Source organism: Cotesia glomerata, linkage group LG1, assembly GCF_020080835.1.
Source record: "Cotesia glomerata isolate CgM1 linkage group LG1, MPM_Cglom_v2.3, whole genome shotgun sequence".
NCBI lineage: Eukaryota > Metazoa > Arthropoda > Insecta > Hymenoptera > Braconidae > Cotesia > Cotesia glomerata.
This window is the reverse complement of record NC_058158.1, coordinates 25,616,792-25,633,784: the sequence shown is the minus strand read 5'-3', so window position 1 is coordinate 25,633,784 and position 16,993 is coordinate 25,616,792. Positions and strand designations below refer to the sequence as shown.

At 29.1% G+C, this 16,993-nt stretch overlaps 1 protein-coding gene across 2 annotated transcripts in view; it reads left to right on the top strand.

Moving 5' to 3' along the window:
- LOC123271793 (sestrin-3) overlaps positions 1–16,993 on the top strand; it is a 131,909-nt gene that overhangs the window by 95,162 nt on the left and 19,754 nt on the right. The window lies entirely within an intron of this gene.

The following is a 16,993-nucleotide window of genomic DNA, read 5'->3' as shown; positions in this document are numbered from 1 at the left end:
CTCGGGAAGATTTTATTAAATCCTCGGAGCTAGAGTTAAACACTCAGCCATCTTTGTTTTGGACTTTTATTAAAAAACTTCGGGGAGAGGGTAAAACCTCTAAAGTATTTAACATTAATAATGTAAGTACAATAGATGCAGCTGTTATTGCTGATAGTTTTGCTGATCATTTTGGCTCTGTTTTTCTTCCTGCCTCAGACAGACCTAGTAAAGTCGAAAATTTTGTATGTACGGATCGTTTGGGAACTGTGGAACTACCGTTGACTGATGACATTATCGTAGCTATAGGTAAACTTCCAGAAAAATAGTCGGCAGGTATTGATGGGATACCGTGTTGTGTTGTAAATTCGCTAGCAGGTGCATTTGCTGAGCCACTATCGATCATTTTTACAATATGTTTAAAAACGGGTGAATTTCCGAAATGTTGGAAAATAGCAAAAATATGTCCGGTGCATAAAGCGGGTGATAGTTCACTGATTGTAAACTATAGACCTATATCAATACTTTGTGCTTTTTCCAAGGTCTTTGAGGTATATATCTATACTAGATTGTACGCCTATTTTATAAATCACTAGTCTACTGTCACTAACTTGCTATGTTATTCTGAATATGTTCATGAAGCGCTCAAAAATGCGTTTCAGGTTGATATTTTTTATACAGACCTATCTAAAGCATTTGATAAAGTAAATGTGTGGATTTTGATTAGTAGGCTGAGTGAATTAGGCATTCCTGAGGGTTTACTAGCATTGTTGAAGTCATATTTATTAAATAGGAGAAATAAGATGATCTATGAGGGTATATATTCTGAGATCTATGAATCGACATCAGGAGTTCCACAGGGCTCAAACCTGGGTCCATTGCTATTTATAATCTTTATTAATGTAATACTTATTGATCTGGAGCTGTATGACTGTAAGTGTATGGTTGAAGCTTTTGCTGATGATAATAAGTCTTACTTATGTATAGAATCGGTCCGAGATTGTTCTAGACTGCAAAAATTTGTTGATCACTTTACTGAAATATGTGCTGATAATGATATGATACTTAATTATGATAAATATGAAGTGTTAACTATTACTAGAAATAAGTCGCCAATAATCTTTAATTACACTATAAATAATATTCTGGTGAAACGTGTCCAGACGCATGTAGATCTTGGAGTGGTCATAGACTCTAAGTTTAATTTCTGCCTTCATATTGATAAAATTGAGTTGCAGTCCTGGAAAACCTTAGGGTTTGTAATTCGATCATGTAGACTACTAAAATCTATTAAAACAATGAAATCGCTGTACTGTTCGTTAGTCCGAGCCAGAATGGAGTGCGCATCGGTAGTATGGTCTCCAAACTATGAAATTTATAGCAATAAATTAGACAGAATTCAGAAGAAATTTTTAAAGTTTCTCTGCTGGAAAATAGATGGTATGTACCTGGACTATGGCTCTGACTATTGTGGTATGTGTAAAAGATTCAATTTGCTAACTCTGAATGATAGACGTCTTTGTGCATCTGCTATGTTATTGTCGCGAATTATCACAGGACAAATTAACTGTGCGAGACTGTTGGAGGGAATTAGGTTTAGAATACCTGCAAATAGACCTTGTTCTCCATTCTACTTGCCGTGTGTGAGAACCAATTTTGCAATGTCTGCGCCAATATATAGACTGATGAGTGCTGGAAATATTTTTTATGAGTATGATAATGAAATAGACTTGACTCAGATCAAGAATATAAGAACACTTGTTGATGTTATTGTAAAATATATTTATTAATATAATAATTGTTGTAACTTTAATTTTATATATCGCCTGAAATATTGGCTGTCAACAATTTTATTACTGTGTGTGTATTGTAGTACATATGTACAAGTTTCTATATTATTTGTGCAATTATTGTAAAGAAACTCTGTAATTGGCTTAAAGCTGTTGAGTTCATTATTCTATAAATAAATAAATAAATAAAAGATCATAAAATTGTCATAAAAATGTCATAAGAGTATCCTAGCATTGTCATAAATCTGTCCTAAAATTCATAATAGTGTCCTAAAATTTTTAGGAAAGTATCTTAAAATTGTCATAAAAGTAATTTTTAACAATATTTTTTTTTCTGAGTAATATCCACAATATTTTTCTAAAATCTAAATTTCATTTCGGATTGGTGTCATAAATTTGTCATAAAATGTCCTAAATTGTGTCACGTTTAGGATCTTAAGCTTATGACAATTTTAGGACAAATTTTTAGCTTCCCGCTAAGAAAATTGTTTTTACACGGGAGTGATTTAAGTTGATTTTTCGTATTTATAAATAAATATTATCACTTTTTTAAACAGTTCGATGTTTGAAGCCTGATAACTCCGAAATGGTTCTCCGTACGCATATTTTCATTCAGACAATTTTTGTAGATCGTTAAATTTCCTACAAGAATATGTATCGATCATAGCTATAAAATGTTTCGTTGTTGACTAGCAAAATTCAAAAGTAAAAAAAATTTTTTCTATGTTATTTAAATGGAAATAAAAAATTAATTACAGCCACCTCTATACATTAATATTAAAGACTGAGATTTTCACAATGTCTTTGATTAGGGATACTCTGAAGAATTTTCAATGTTCTTCGAAAAAAAAAAAATAGTGTGTTTTTTTGAAACACTCTAATATATATATATATATATATATAAATTATAATCTATCGTTGGTTACCATTAAAGATACAATAAAATTTTTTTTAATATTCTTAGAAATAACACCGCTGAGGACATGTTATTGCATAACAATAAGTAGTTGACTTTCAACCAACAAAGAAAAGTAAAACAAAGATGATGCACAATGTACATTGATTGGCTAATAAATGTACAAACTTTTCCACGGCTGACTCTCGGTTTTCCAGTATTAGTATGAGGTGTATCCTTGAGACCGCTTTACGGTATGATGACTCAATCGATACTTTAACGATAACGAATAAGCTAAGGCATAAAGCGAAGGCGATGTTTTTTGCTCTCTAATTGTCGAAAAATTATGATAAAAATAAGAACGAAAATCTAATTCAGAATTGACAGATTGATATAAGTAATTATTATTTAAAATAAAAAACCGCTCTTATCAATAACTGATTTATACTATTTATAAACATTTTGAAATTCATTGGGTACGTAAAGAGGTAAATTCATTAAATAAAGCTCCAGATGTATTATTATATTTGTCTATGACGCATAAATCAGACACGTGTGACTTCAATAAAATATTAAATCGATATTAGTTTTGACTAAGATTACATCTAATTATCAACTTTTTATAATAAGAATCATTAATTTATACAATCAATGAGTTAAGGTAGCACGGTTATGAAAGCAATATTTTAAGAAATCCTCGAAACTTTGAATGTAAATAATTAAATCCATAATACATATGATATTAAAATTTGAAGACGATTTATTTCACCTAACTTGAGATAATTGCAATTGAAAATGACATTTTTTGTACATGTGACATAGGAGAAACGTGGAAAAATTACAATTTTTTTTTTAATTTTTTCCATCGAAGGAATTTCACCATTCTATTGAACAACTAGTAGGAACACCACTGTGACAATCGAAAAAAAGAGGTGATTTTCGGGAATTTTTTTGACAGGGAAAATAAAGGAATTTGGGAATCGGGTTTTTTTTTATTTTATTAAGGGTACATTAAAGATTATTACGTAGTGTTTGTGTATGTGTATGGAGAATATAGTAGTCGAAAAGTATAGCAACGTTAAAAAAACTTAACCTGCAACCTTAGCTCTGTCGATACGTATAACATGGATAGTGAGCCAAAATTTTTTGTTTGGTGTCGCAGAGCAACTACCTTATTAAGCAATTTAAAAATCTCTTTGCCACTTCTAATTCATAAAATAATAATCATGGTAAATTTTATTTTAATGATTAAGTTTAACCAGTTTTATAGACCTTCAATTTCAAATTGTGAATTTTAACTTAATTCTACTTAAGGTAAAGTACCCAGTAGTTGAACAGGTTTCAAAGTAAAATGTATTTGACCCTACTTTGAATTTATAAAGATGTAATTATTAGTTCAAATAAGTGATTTTCGTGTAAATATAAATAATTTTGAATTAATTGAAACGCAAAATAACGCAGATAATTGAATATTTATATTTTGACAACGTTTTTAAGGTAGACTATGAAAGGAGTAGTAGTTTTTTTACTATTATAGCCTCGTTAGTTCACAGAATCAATATAGTTTACATACTATTGTGAAGATCATTTAATGAAGAATAATTCCATATTTTACAAAAATTTAATAAGTGCAATGTAAACGTGAAAAAAAATCGAAATAGTTAAAAAAAAAAATGTGAGCCGTCACGGGACGCCTGGCAGATGTGAAACATCGACATTATTTTGTAAAAGTAATATGCAGAAAAGAACAGATTGTAATAGGAACTAAATATGTCATAATGATAAAATAAAATATTACGATTTTTTTCCCAGATAACGATGACTATTTATTGAATAAACATTTATTTTCATTAAATACAAAAATTTACGAATTTATTTCAAATCGTGACTACTTAATTCGTTTAATCAGTGACTTCGGTAATAGTTATATTCGATGTTGCCTCTGAGGACGGTATTACTGTGACAATTGGTCGATGGTAACTGAAGTATGTTACAAAAGTATTGGACATAACATTATCGAGATATCTAATAAATACAGCATCTATTGTTGTTCCATATCTGGTGGTAGGTTCTCTTGGATTGTTATTAATTTGCAATTGAAATTCTTCTTGGAGAAACTTAATTAATGGCGTTGATTCATCTTTTGCAAAATTTACATTGAAATCCCCAGCTAAAATCTATGGTAGTTTGTCTTTATTGGTTTTGAAAGTTATTGAACCTCTGTGACTGTACGAAAATAATCTCTTGTGTAAAAATGAAATGATGTCATTTATTTTTTTATTAGGAGAAATGTACACAACAATCATCATCAATTCACTTCCATCTTCTAGTTTAACGTGTGAAGCACATATATCGCCAATAGATGTTTGGGAGACATGAACTTCTGTAGCATTTTGAATTACTAAATCCATGTTGAATGTAGTAATATGTGAAGTATTGTTGTTTTTATAAATGGCAACTCCAGCGGCTCTAACATTTTGTCTCTTAAATTTAGCTATACAATGAAAATTAGTTAAGTCAACTGATTCATCTGCAGGAAGCCATGTTTCAGTTAGTAATAAAAAGTTACTCCTTTGACAAATAGAATCTTGTAAATCAGTAGTATGTTTACTGAGACTTTGGCAGTTTAAAGTATAAATGGTTAATTTATTTCTGGAGTTTATAAATTCAGTGATCAGTCCTTGCAATGTAGTAAGTTTGTTTAGAGATAATCTTTTAAATTCTTGCTGTAAACTTGAAACTGATGGATCTACTCTTCTTCCATGATAAAATCTTAAATTATCCTGTTACATATAAACAACCCTTCAAGACTTGTTACTCGTGTTAAAGCTACGTAAAGTAATAAAATAGAATGACTTTTACTATACTCATAGACCACCTCGTCATATGTACCTCCTTGAGAGCTTAAATAAAAATTAGTATATTCTGGTACTATTAGATTAATAAAATCTTACATAACATTAATAGTATGTCTTGTGTTTAACTGATCTTGGTGATGTCCAGTTTCAATAATAATATTTTGTGACCCCTGTGATGATTTAACGTAGTTTTTGAAAAAAGGAAATTGTCTATGAAGACTTGAATTGATGGTTCGAATATTTTAAAACTTATTTAGGAAAAATTTAGAAAAATTGTTTTTTGTTTTTATCTAAATCCTTATAAAAACTTTCAAACGACGTATCGCGAATCCTATTCGATTTATTCATTGTAAAGATATCGTATACGACAAATTCTTATTCACATAGAAACATACATCCTCACACATATCCACAGAAGGCCGGACGCCCAACTAGGAACGGTGGCTTCCTGGGACCTCCAAACGTAGAGATCTAATTTAAATTCACATTCTCAAAATTGGATCGAAATCAATAACTTTCTACTTTTGAAAATGACGAATTTTCAAAACGAAAAGTTGAGATAAGTTAAAAAGCTATTGTTTTCAGCTCAATTTAAAAAAAAAGAATCAACCGCGTGGATTGAAAATTACAAAAAAGTTTTTTTTTGTTAATGCAGATAACGGATATAAAACGATAAAAAAAAAATTAGAAAAACGGTAGACCCTGAAGGCCATCCGTGCAACTTCCCGCTAATTCCATACCTAGGTGCATAAAACTGCACTAATGACGTTTTTGAGCTCTTCGAGCTCAAAAATATAATTTATGTGTTATTTTGAGCTCTTCGAGCTCAAAAATCTGATAGAAGTATCATAGAACAATATTTTTTAAATTTTCAAACCGCACTAACTTTTAAATGAATCAACCAATTTTCACGCGGTTGGCACTATTTGACGCAATTTTTTTAGTTTCATGAAGAATCTTCAAGTTTGAATTGATAAAACTAGGAAATTGGTTGGTGGAGTAATTCCAAAAAAACACTTTTTTTGGTTTTCTTTCATTCATGATATTTCTTGAACGAATTGACCAATTTTGACCGGCTTGACGACGTCATTTTTTCATGCTAATAGCTGATTAGTTTTTGAAATTGATCAGTGCATCCGTTTAAAAGTTATTCCAAAAAATGTCGGAGTTATGTTAAAAAAACACTTGTTTCCAAATTTTTTATCAAGGATATCTCTCGAACCAATCAACCGATTTCCACGTTTTTGGCGGCGATCGACGCGGTTTTTTGAGCTCTGAAATTATTCTATATCATCAAAAACGACCCGAGAAGAAATGACGAAGTTATGTCAAAAAAACACTGTTTTCGGTTTTCTTTCGTTCACGATATCTCTCGAGCGAATCAACCGATTTTGACCGGATTAGCGACGATCGGCGTGGTTTTTCAAGCTTCAAGGCAGATTAGTTTTTGAAGTTGACCGATAGAGCCGTTTAAAAGATATTCCAAAAAAACCACTTTCAAAAACGACTTTTTTTGAGATTTTTCAAAATTTCTCAAAATCTATCGGTCCGAATCGGTTCAAATTCTCAGGAAATTTAAGTTTGAGGGAACTCTTTAGAACGCCGTTTAGTACGTTCCGATCGGTTCAGTCGTTCAAAAGTTATAAGCGAGTCACATAGTCACCCACACACACACACACACACACACACACACACACACACACACACACACACACACACACACACACACATACCTACAGACATAGTGACAACCTCGCGGGGATAGTCAGGGAAGCTTCCTGTGACCTTCAAACGTCGAGATCTGATGAAAACTCGATTTTTGCAAAACGGGGTGAAAACAATCACTTCCTGATTTTTGAAAATCTTCGATTTTCTTAGTGGGAAGTTAAAAATCGGAAAAACGGTTGACTCTTGAAGCCACCACTAATTCTTTTTATTATTTTTTCAATGTGAAATTGCTTAGAAATGTAAAACTGTTAGCTCAAATTTATTTATGGTTGGTAACTAAGTAGACAAAAAATTCATCTGAAGCCTAGAAAAGGAAAATATCATATCCCTGCTTTCCTTTGGAATACTAACTGTATACCTACTCATTTTTTCATTGACAATCACTGAAAATAAAAATTCTTTGGGCCTCTAGACCAAACAGAAAATCTACTGCCATCTTCTGGCTCAAAAAATAAAATGGGCATTACCATAGATTCAAAAAATAAAACAGGCATTACCATAGGTTCAAATTTACTCTAAGCTTATCGACCTGACTCCTCCCTACTCTCGAATTTTAGAGGCGCCAATTAGCTACCTTCTCATTGGTCTACTTTAATTAGCTGTAATTTAAATTGTTATGCAAATTTTTTAAAATCGTTCAGGAACTTTCGATTCAGAATTTCCATCTCTATACCCCCATAAAAGCTCTTACAGTAATTTTGGGACACCCTGTATTTATCGCTAAAAGTTTCAATTGAATTATTAAAATTAAAGATGCAAAAGAAAAAAAAATATTTAAAATAAAGAGAGGATTGGCAAGAATCTGGGGCTGAGTTTGCAACAAAAAGTTAGCTAAATTGAAAAGCATAAAGAGTGGTACAGAGAACAAAGTTAAATGAGAATGAAAGCCGGAAATGAAGAACAGAGAAAAGAGGGGAATTTTTTTTTATTTTTTTCTTTGTTTTTACTTTAATAAAGGGATAATTTAAAATGGTCCTGTTTTGATATCGCGGGGAACAGAATGCAATCCATTACATATATGTAATATTAAACTAATCGCGGCATGTGAATATGAAGTCGGTGGTGGTTTTCGTACATATATATAGTAGCTCTTTGGCTTACTATTGAGAACTATACAGAGTGTCCCAGAAGTAACAGACGCATAGATAATTAATTATTAATTCAAATAACGTCCTTTTATGCGTTAGAGAAAGAGCACTAGTGTCAAGTCAAGTGCGTTCCAACGAAGACGCTTGCACGTGTGAATGTGTAAGTAAATATGTGTGACTACGTTAGCTATAGAAACTAGTTAGTCATACAGTTAGTTGTGTCTTTGTTTGGCACATACTTTACTGGACACTAGCGCTCTCTCTCTAACAAATAAAGAGACGTTATTTTTAATTAATAATTAATTATCTATGCGGTTAATTGAAAAATGGCTAAGGACTTTTCGTCTCAGAATCATTTTTTTCATCAGATGCTACAATGGCGTCCGTGACTTTTGGGACACCTTGTATAGTACTATCCGTTATAACGGAGTACCAGTGCAGCTCCACAGAAGAAGGAAAAGACATAGATATAATAGATGAAGAGAAGGGGTGAGTAAGGAAAGAAGTAACTGGCTAGTAATAGCAGTATGGCAGTGTGGCAGTGCCGTAACGAGCTACGCTTTCTCGTCCATTGAACTCTACCGTCTTTAACACTAACCTCACCCAATCCTTTACTTCTAACCAGTGCCGGAAACGTACAATATTGATAAAACGCTTTTTTTTGTTATTAAAATTTTTTTCTTTGTTATCTTTTTGACGCAATTACGTTGATAGCGGAGAAAAAATATTAGGTCAATAAACCCGACCTTTTTTTTATTGTTAATGCATGTATGATTTATAATAATAAACGTGCTCAATTATTCTGTTTGTCATTTAAAAAATCGTCTACTTGAGTTGTACAGGGAGATTGATTTTTTATTCATTTAAATTTTATTGTTGTTCACATTAAATCACTAGTATGTTGAGTTATAAATTATTTAATCATTTAAAATTATTAAGTTTGAAAATATGTTTTTAAATTTCAGTTGCACGTGAAAATATGTATTTTTCAAAAATTTGTATTCTAAATTTAAATGATTTATTTTGACACACCTATCATTTGATGTTTATCAATTTTGGGAGCTTTATTATGAATTTTATATGAGTTTTTAAAAATCAATCATTTCAAAACTTTCGACTGAAGGCTACTTGAAAAGCAAAAATTAATTAAAGTTGTTTAATAATTTAATATAACTGAATAAAAATATATTCGTTATACATTTATTTGTTTGTTTTTTTTTTTTTATTATTATTTTTTATTTTGATTGTTGAATAACAAAGGTTGCTTTTTACTTTGGAACTGAGCCTTAGTCAAGGGTTTTTAAATTACTCATTACCTTTTTATTTTTATTTATTCTTTTTTATCTTGTTTTATTCGAAATGTTTCAAAGGTTTTGTATTATCACGTGTTTAAAACATTTTTTTCCATGGAAAATTATTAACATCAATATTATTTTAACCATAGTTTTTAGTTATTATACTTGTAAAAATGAAAAAAAAAATTTCATTCAATTAGTTGAACATTTTGAAATGAAAGAAATAACGATGAAAAAGATAAAAATGTATAGTTCTCTGAAATTTTTTTGAATATTCAATAACAATTTATTAAATCTGCAAAACTGTATACACCATTAATTTTTTTAGTCAGTGCAATCAGATAGAATAAAAATTGATGAAAAAACAATTTTTGACGTTTATTTTTTCACATCATTCTTTTATTCATTAATTTTGAAATTTTAACTTTATATGATAATAAAATCGAATATTGATGAATGTGAGGTTAAAAAAATAGCTTTAAAGGTGTCACGGAAGTTCGGGTGCAACAACCGGCTGTGATTATAATTAAATATGATGTACTCTTTTTTGTTAAAAAAATAAACAATCTTTTATACCACACTTATTTTCTCTATCATTTTAAACTACTCTCGTCATTATTGATTTCTTTATTTATTTATTAATCAACATGCGCCTATCGGCAATATGCATCATTTATGTCGTAAAAATAATGATAAATATGCAAAGACCCTATTTTTTTTCGTGTGATCTATGAATTCACTTTGGTTTTTCCTAAATTAATAATTTTTTTTATCGTTTGCTATTTTGATTTAATAAAAAGGATTATATATTTCGGAATTTAAATACTTCAAAAGCTAATTTTAACATGACGCTGCCATAATTATACGCATAATCTAATCGCTTAGAAAAGGTTTTATCCTACTTATATAAATTTTATCCAGCACGTTTTATTGCATTTTTTACAAGTTATGTTTATTGTTTATTTTTTTATTGTTGAAAACAAAATCATGTTTTTAATTTTTAAAAATAAAAAAAAACAATTATTTTTACATTAATAGTACAATTTTTACTCATCCATTAATGATCTAAAAAAGCCGTTAATTTACCACTAATGATTAAAAAAAAAATGATGTACAATTCAATTCCATTTTTATTAGCGTACATTTTCATCATTGCCTTTTTATTATTTTTCTACCATACCAAAAGGTAGACTAAATTATAATATAAGATTATTAATAGTTATCGAAGGTAAATCTCACTAACACTATTTTATCTTTTTAATTTTTTTGTCACGAACATGGCTTGTCGGTAAAACAGAAATACCTAGATTCAGGTGTGAATAAAGTTGAACTTGAATGCAGTTCTCATTGAATGGGCATGTATCTGAGTAAAAGATGTAACTGATATAAAATGTAACTGAGTAAAGTTAAAGCTGAATACAGTTAAAATTGAGTAAAGATGTAACTGATGAGAGTTGAACTTGAATTTAAAAGTAATTAAATGAAAATATTGCCGATTAGGGATGACACTACTCGCTGTGAATAGAGATGTTTTAAATAGACCTGTAATCTTGCCTTCGGATCGGTCCACTAGACAGTTTCACGGGTTAGCTGCAACTTAGAAATAAAAAAAAAATTGGCTAAAAGTAAAGAATTACAGAATAAATCTTAAGTTTACATATTTCAAAAAGAAATTCGAAAAGTTTGAATTCAAACTGATGTCACATTTTAAAGCAGGACCATTGTTGGTTTTTAGTTACTTATAAAAGAATGGTGAATCATTTAGTGTTAAGCAGATATTGAAAAGTTAGTGTATAAAAATATATATATATCGTAATAAATAAGAGATAGAATAACTATCGAGCTTGCTTGGTACAATGAAATTTTTTGGCCTCGATAAAATATTTTATGAACATCTTAACAACAACACCTTGGTTTAAATAAATAAATTCCGACTTAACTTTTTCAAACCGAATTTGGTACTAACTGAAATACATTAAACATTATATGATAAAAAAAAGCAACAAACACCTGCCCGACTTTATGAGTGTTTATGAATACACTAAAAAAAAAAAAAAAAAAAAAAAAAATTAACAAAAAGTCTGTACTTTTTAAATCATTTTTTTGCACTAATCGCTTCAAAGTTGTTTAAAATAAAAAAAAAAATAGTAGGAGTTACAAAGAAAAAAAAAATTCCAACGGCCTTATTTCGTTGGTGAATAAAATGTGGATTTTCTTTATTATCTTTGTCTAGTCAGATTTTTAAAAGCTTTCGTTTTCGTTTCCGGCAGCGTGCTTCACGAACAAAAGATTTTCAGCTAAAATTCCGAAGAAGCTGTGAAACTGTTGTTACACGGTGCATATTGACAACACAAAGGGAATGAAGACGAGGAAAATAAATGAAGAGAATGCATTAAATATATATATATATATATATATATATATATGCATATATATATATATATATATATATATATATATATATATATATATATATATATATATATATATATATATATATATATATATATATACGACAAAATAGTAACGGGAGCAAAAGGCTTCGTTTTCCATTTTCTATCTTTCTCTCTCTAGGCAGTCGTCCTTCGTCATTCAGCATTAGTATCGATAGGTGACAAGTACAAAGACCCATTACGGGAGAGTCTAGCTTTATTTGTTGTTCTCAAAAATATACGCATTACATAAAATATCAAGCATAGATATATTGATTTAACTAACACATATAATGAGAAAAGCGTGTGTATACACTATAATACAGCAAGATTTTTGATACATTAATTCTTATAGTATAGGAAGGAAGTCATAGACTTTCCCCAATCTAATTCGATGTATATACACATGTACACGAATTTTTCTTTGTTTCCTCCTTTGTTCCGGAAATCTGAACTCACGTCTGGAAGAAATTAGGGGAAAATATTTCCCAAAGTATGATCATTATTTTTTTATTTTTTATTTTTTTTTTAAGATCGTCGAGTGGAACAAAGAACAAAAGACAAAATTCAAATGATTCTCTATTTTACAATGATTTAATCATCATTTTGATGTAAATTATTTTTTTATCTTTTCCCCTTGACATAAATCTAGTCACGCCCACTTCGTGTCATCGACATATTAAATGCACAGAGTAAATAATTATAAAATCAGTTTACTACTGTAGTCATTTTAAATAAACTACTGCCGGAAACTAAGTGGACAGTAGACAATTTTAGTTTCAATTATAGACGACATCGCATTATTTACTTCTTGTCATGTTTTATATATATATTATATATATATGTACTATGGTAAAATGTATTAACTAGTACAGTAGAATATCTTTAGTATGGCTAGTAATTTTTTTTGTTAGAGTATCAGCTGACTCGGACTAGCCTTTTGTGTTAAATCAGGACTGTATAATTTACACACACTAATTTATTATCTCTGCTTATCAAATCATTTGACAACTTTTTATTCTGCTCAATATCATTTAAAAAGTACTGCTCCAAAAATTCTAAGGTCAGCGACCTCTTAGAGAACTTTTTCGCTCTTATTTTTTTTTGGAACTGGCAAAAAGCAGAAAAAAAATTCCTTAAGATTTAATAATGAGGCTGACAAAATATTATGTAATCATGTAATAAAGTTTGTTTGCTTGCATAAATATACATATCATAATAGTATATGTAAACCGATGAAAATTATTATTAAAAAAAAATTCTTTGTTCCGTCGTTGGTGATGCAAAATGTAGAGACGGTACGGGAAAAATACACATGCATGTAGAAGTGGATTTTCCCCCACTGTATTTGTGTCTCCACTTAAAACTCCCACTACTGCGACCCGGCCAGATGATCGCATGGCAGTAGCGCGGTGCTCGAGGCGTCAGTTAGCAACCAGCGTTCTTTTGATATAGTGAATTTTTTTACTGTGTAGCATAATCACAATGCTTTGTGTAACTTAGATCTTATTATTAATTTTTTATTTATTAATATAAATGTGTAATTACTTAGCAGCGACATATTGTTGATCAAATAAACGAAACGATTTATCATTTTTTAGGTTTTTGATAAATATCATATCAAGAGACCTAATTTGACTGATTGCTACTGTTATTTATGAAAATAAATTTTATTGTAAAACTTAAATAAATTTGTAATTGCAAATTACGAAATATTTATAAATTTATTATTGACTGTGATATGACTGACAGTTTTTACTCTTTATTATTGAAGAGTGATTACTTTTTGACGTTTTAATAATATTTATTGTCATAATATTGTGCCAGTTAGAGAGTCAGTGATTATTAAACTCACATTATTTATAAATTTTCAAAATTCCGGTGGCAAACGAAATTGAGTACCATCCGGAGACTCATGTGGTCCCGGATGGTGCTTTCAGCATGGGGCAACTTATAAATGATGTAAGTTTTCCTTGATATTTCATTTATTATAGTTATTATTCATATCATAAATTAATCATGCTTTCATTTAATTGCAAAACTTATTCTATTTCGTTTTTTTCGAATTATTACCAAAATTATTTTAGGGCATTCATAAAATTTTAGCGATCAGAATTATTTTGGAGTACTTATAAAATTGTTATCAATTTTTTTTCTTCAATTCATTTTTTAAGCTACGTAATAAATTTAATTAATTTAATCATTTGAAGCCGCGTCTCCTGTAAAATATATAATTAAACCTCATTTATCGCAATAAAGCCCGTCGTTTTTTTTTATCTACATTTTGTTATTTTTTTGTTTATTGCATCATCTAGTGGAAAGTAATAGACTATTTATGGGTATATCATTAATACCCACTTTAGTTATTTTAGTAACAGAAATAAAATAAATTATTGAGAATAAACGAGTGCGTAAATCGTTAAAGTAAATATTTTTATTGCGCCGGTATCAATGTTTCAAACAAATTTTAATAAAAATAATTTACCATTCATATGTTTTTATGCAATATTTAAACGTGTTAGCTACCGGTATTTTTAACATGACAATCCAACAGTTATTTTTATTAATATTTTTTAGTGTTGTGTGCTTTAATATAGAATTTTTTTTAAATTAAAAACCAATTTTTTTTTTTATTTTTTAAAACAGAGAAAAAGATTTTTTTTAGATATACGCTTCTTTAAAGTTATTATTTTTAAAATATCAAAAATTAATTGTCTTGAAAAGTAATTACCGCTTGTTAATAAAAATTTGTTCAAAAAGCTTTCAAAGATTATTTTATGATTCAATTAGCAATCAATTGTCATATTTTTTATGATAATTTAGAGTAATTTTTCCTCTAATTGTGAATATTGCTCCACAATTTAGAATAATTTAAAAGTAAGGAAAAAGAAAACAATTCTTTTTTCTTTTTTTATGCTGGAAAAGCTCTTTTCATAAAAAATAGCTGATTACGAGCGCAAATTAAATAATAAAAAAAAAGAAAAATAAATTGCAGTGGTCTAGTCGAATTGTAGTTTTATTTGGTAAAATTCTTATAAGAATTAAAAAGTTCAATTTTTTTTTAGCTTTTCCAATTTAGCAAACCGCTGAGGTCTTAGAGAAATCTATCGATAGCGCTATGAAAAATAAAAATTTTGCCTTAAAACCGCGAAAAAGAATTTTTATAATTTGAGCGCTTCAAAACTTTTTAAAAAAAAAGTATGTCTCATAGAATATATATTTTTTTTTTTTTATAAAACTAAAGCATCGACTCCAAAATTTATTTCAATAAATGAACTTAAAAAATTTCTATACACAAACAAATTTACTGATGCTGCCAAAAATTCTAAAGTTGCCCATTCGATTCTAATCTGTCATTGATATAATTACAGCAATGAACGTGTTACTTTCATCAGGAATAGGTCATTTTTTCTTCTATAATTTAGATATTATAGTGTCTCATCGTTTCTCTCCTTTCTCTTTACTTTACGAACATAAAATTGTTTTCCAAGCCCAAACCGGTTTCCCCTGAGTTCTGAGTTCTCGTTTCCAACGTTGTTTATGCACAACGGTCATGGGACGCCTTCCTTGCGAGGACTCCGTTTTAGCTATATCGGATATATGGGGAAAATAAAAAAGTTCTAACATAAATATACTTTGTCCTCTATTTCAATAACAACTACACTAGCGCTGCTACAGTGAGTTTTTTAAACCATCATCATAAATATTTAAATCTGACGTCGCTTTTGTGGTATAACCATCTTAACGAAATAAACTAACGATTGAAAAAAACATAAAATTTTATAACCAGCCTGTCATATAATATTAATTTTATTTCGTTTTTAAAATACTTTCAACTTGATAAAATGTAATATTTACTCCGAAATTATTTATCAGAAAAATTTTATTAACTATTCAAAAGACAAGAGATACACTACATTTTTCAGATGAGATACATCCTCAGTAAAGTATTTTTAAATTATTAAGCAATTATTACAGACTTTTTTTTATCTTTAATTCGGTATTACTTGTTGACAACAGATTACTCTTTACTTATGATAACTATTGTTATTTTATTTATAAAATGTACCATGCGATAATTCAAAGATACAAATTTTGAATTAATTTTTTATAGTAGAAATGCGTTTATCTCGAACTTCAAAAACCTCCATCTCGTTTCATTTGGTTAGGAAGAAACAGGCTTTTTGAAGAGTAACATTATCATTCTCTTTCCTAGATTTAAATAAACAAGAAAGTTTTCTGTGTTGCATTCGCAGGTAAGAATTTTTAAACAGCTGAAGGAATTAGATCTTTAAAAGTATAAGCTACAAGAAATTTCCCTTCTAACATGTAAGGTAAAAGCCCCAATAGATGATCACGTACCAGTATATGATCACTCCATGTATTTGTATATCTATATTCACAAATATAGGTATACAAATACATGGAGTGATCATATACTGGTACATGATCATATATTGGGGCTTTTACCTTATATCTAAGAAAGGAATGAAATTTTTTCAACTCCGAATGGGTCATAAAACTTTTAAAAATAAAAAACCTTATTTTTTTTTTATATAACTGTAAGTCTGTGACATATGGACTGTTCAAATATTCTTTAAAAATGAACTATGTTTAGGAAAAAACTAATGACGAAAAAATTGTGAAGGTTAATAAACACTAATTATTATAAGCTGTCTCTTCCCTGTTTTTGGTTATTCCAAATACTTAAGGTTTCGATCAATATAAGTTTGTATGTGTCAATACTGAATAGTGAATTAAGATTCATTCCCTAACTTGTTTTCTCAAATTTTATTTTTCTCTTTAGATGAATTTGAACTGCTATCTAAAAAAAAACTCAAACTACTAAGATTTAATCTATTCATTTATACTAAAAAATGAAGAGATGCCTAACTGAAAAATCTATTGAACCAATACATCTAATATTT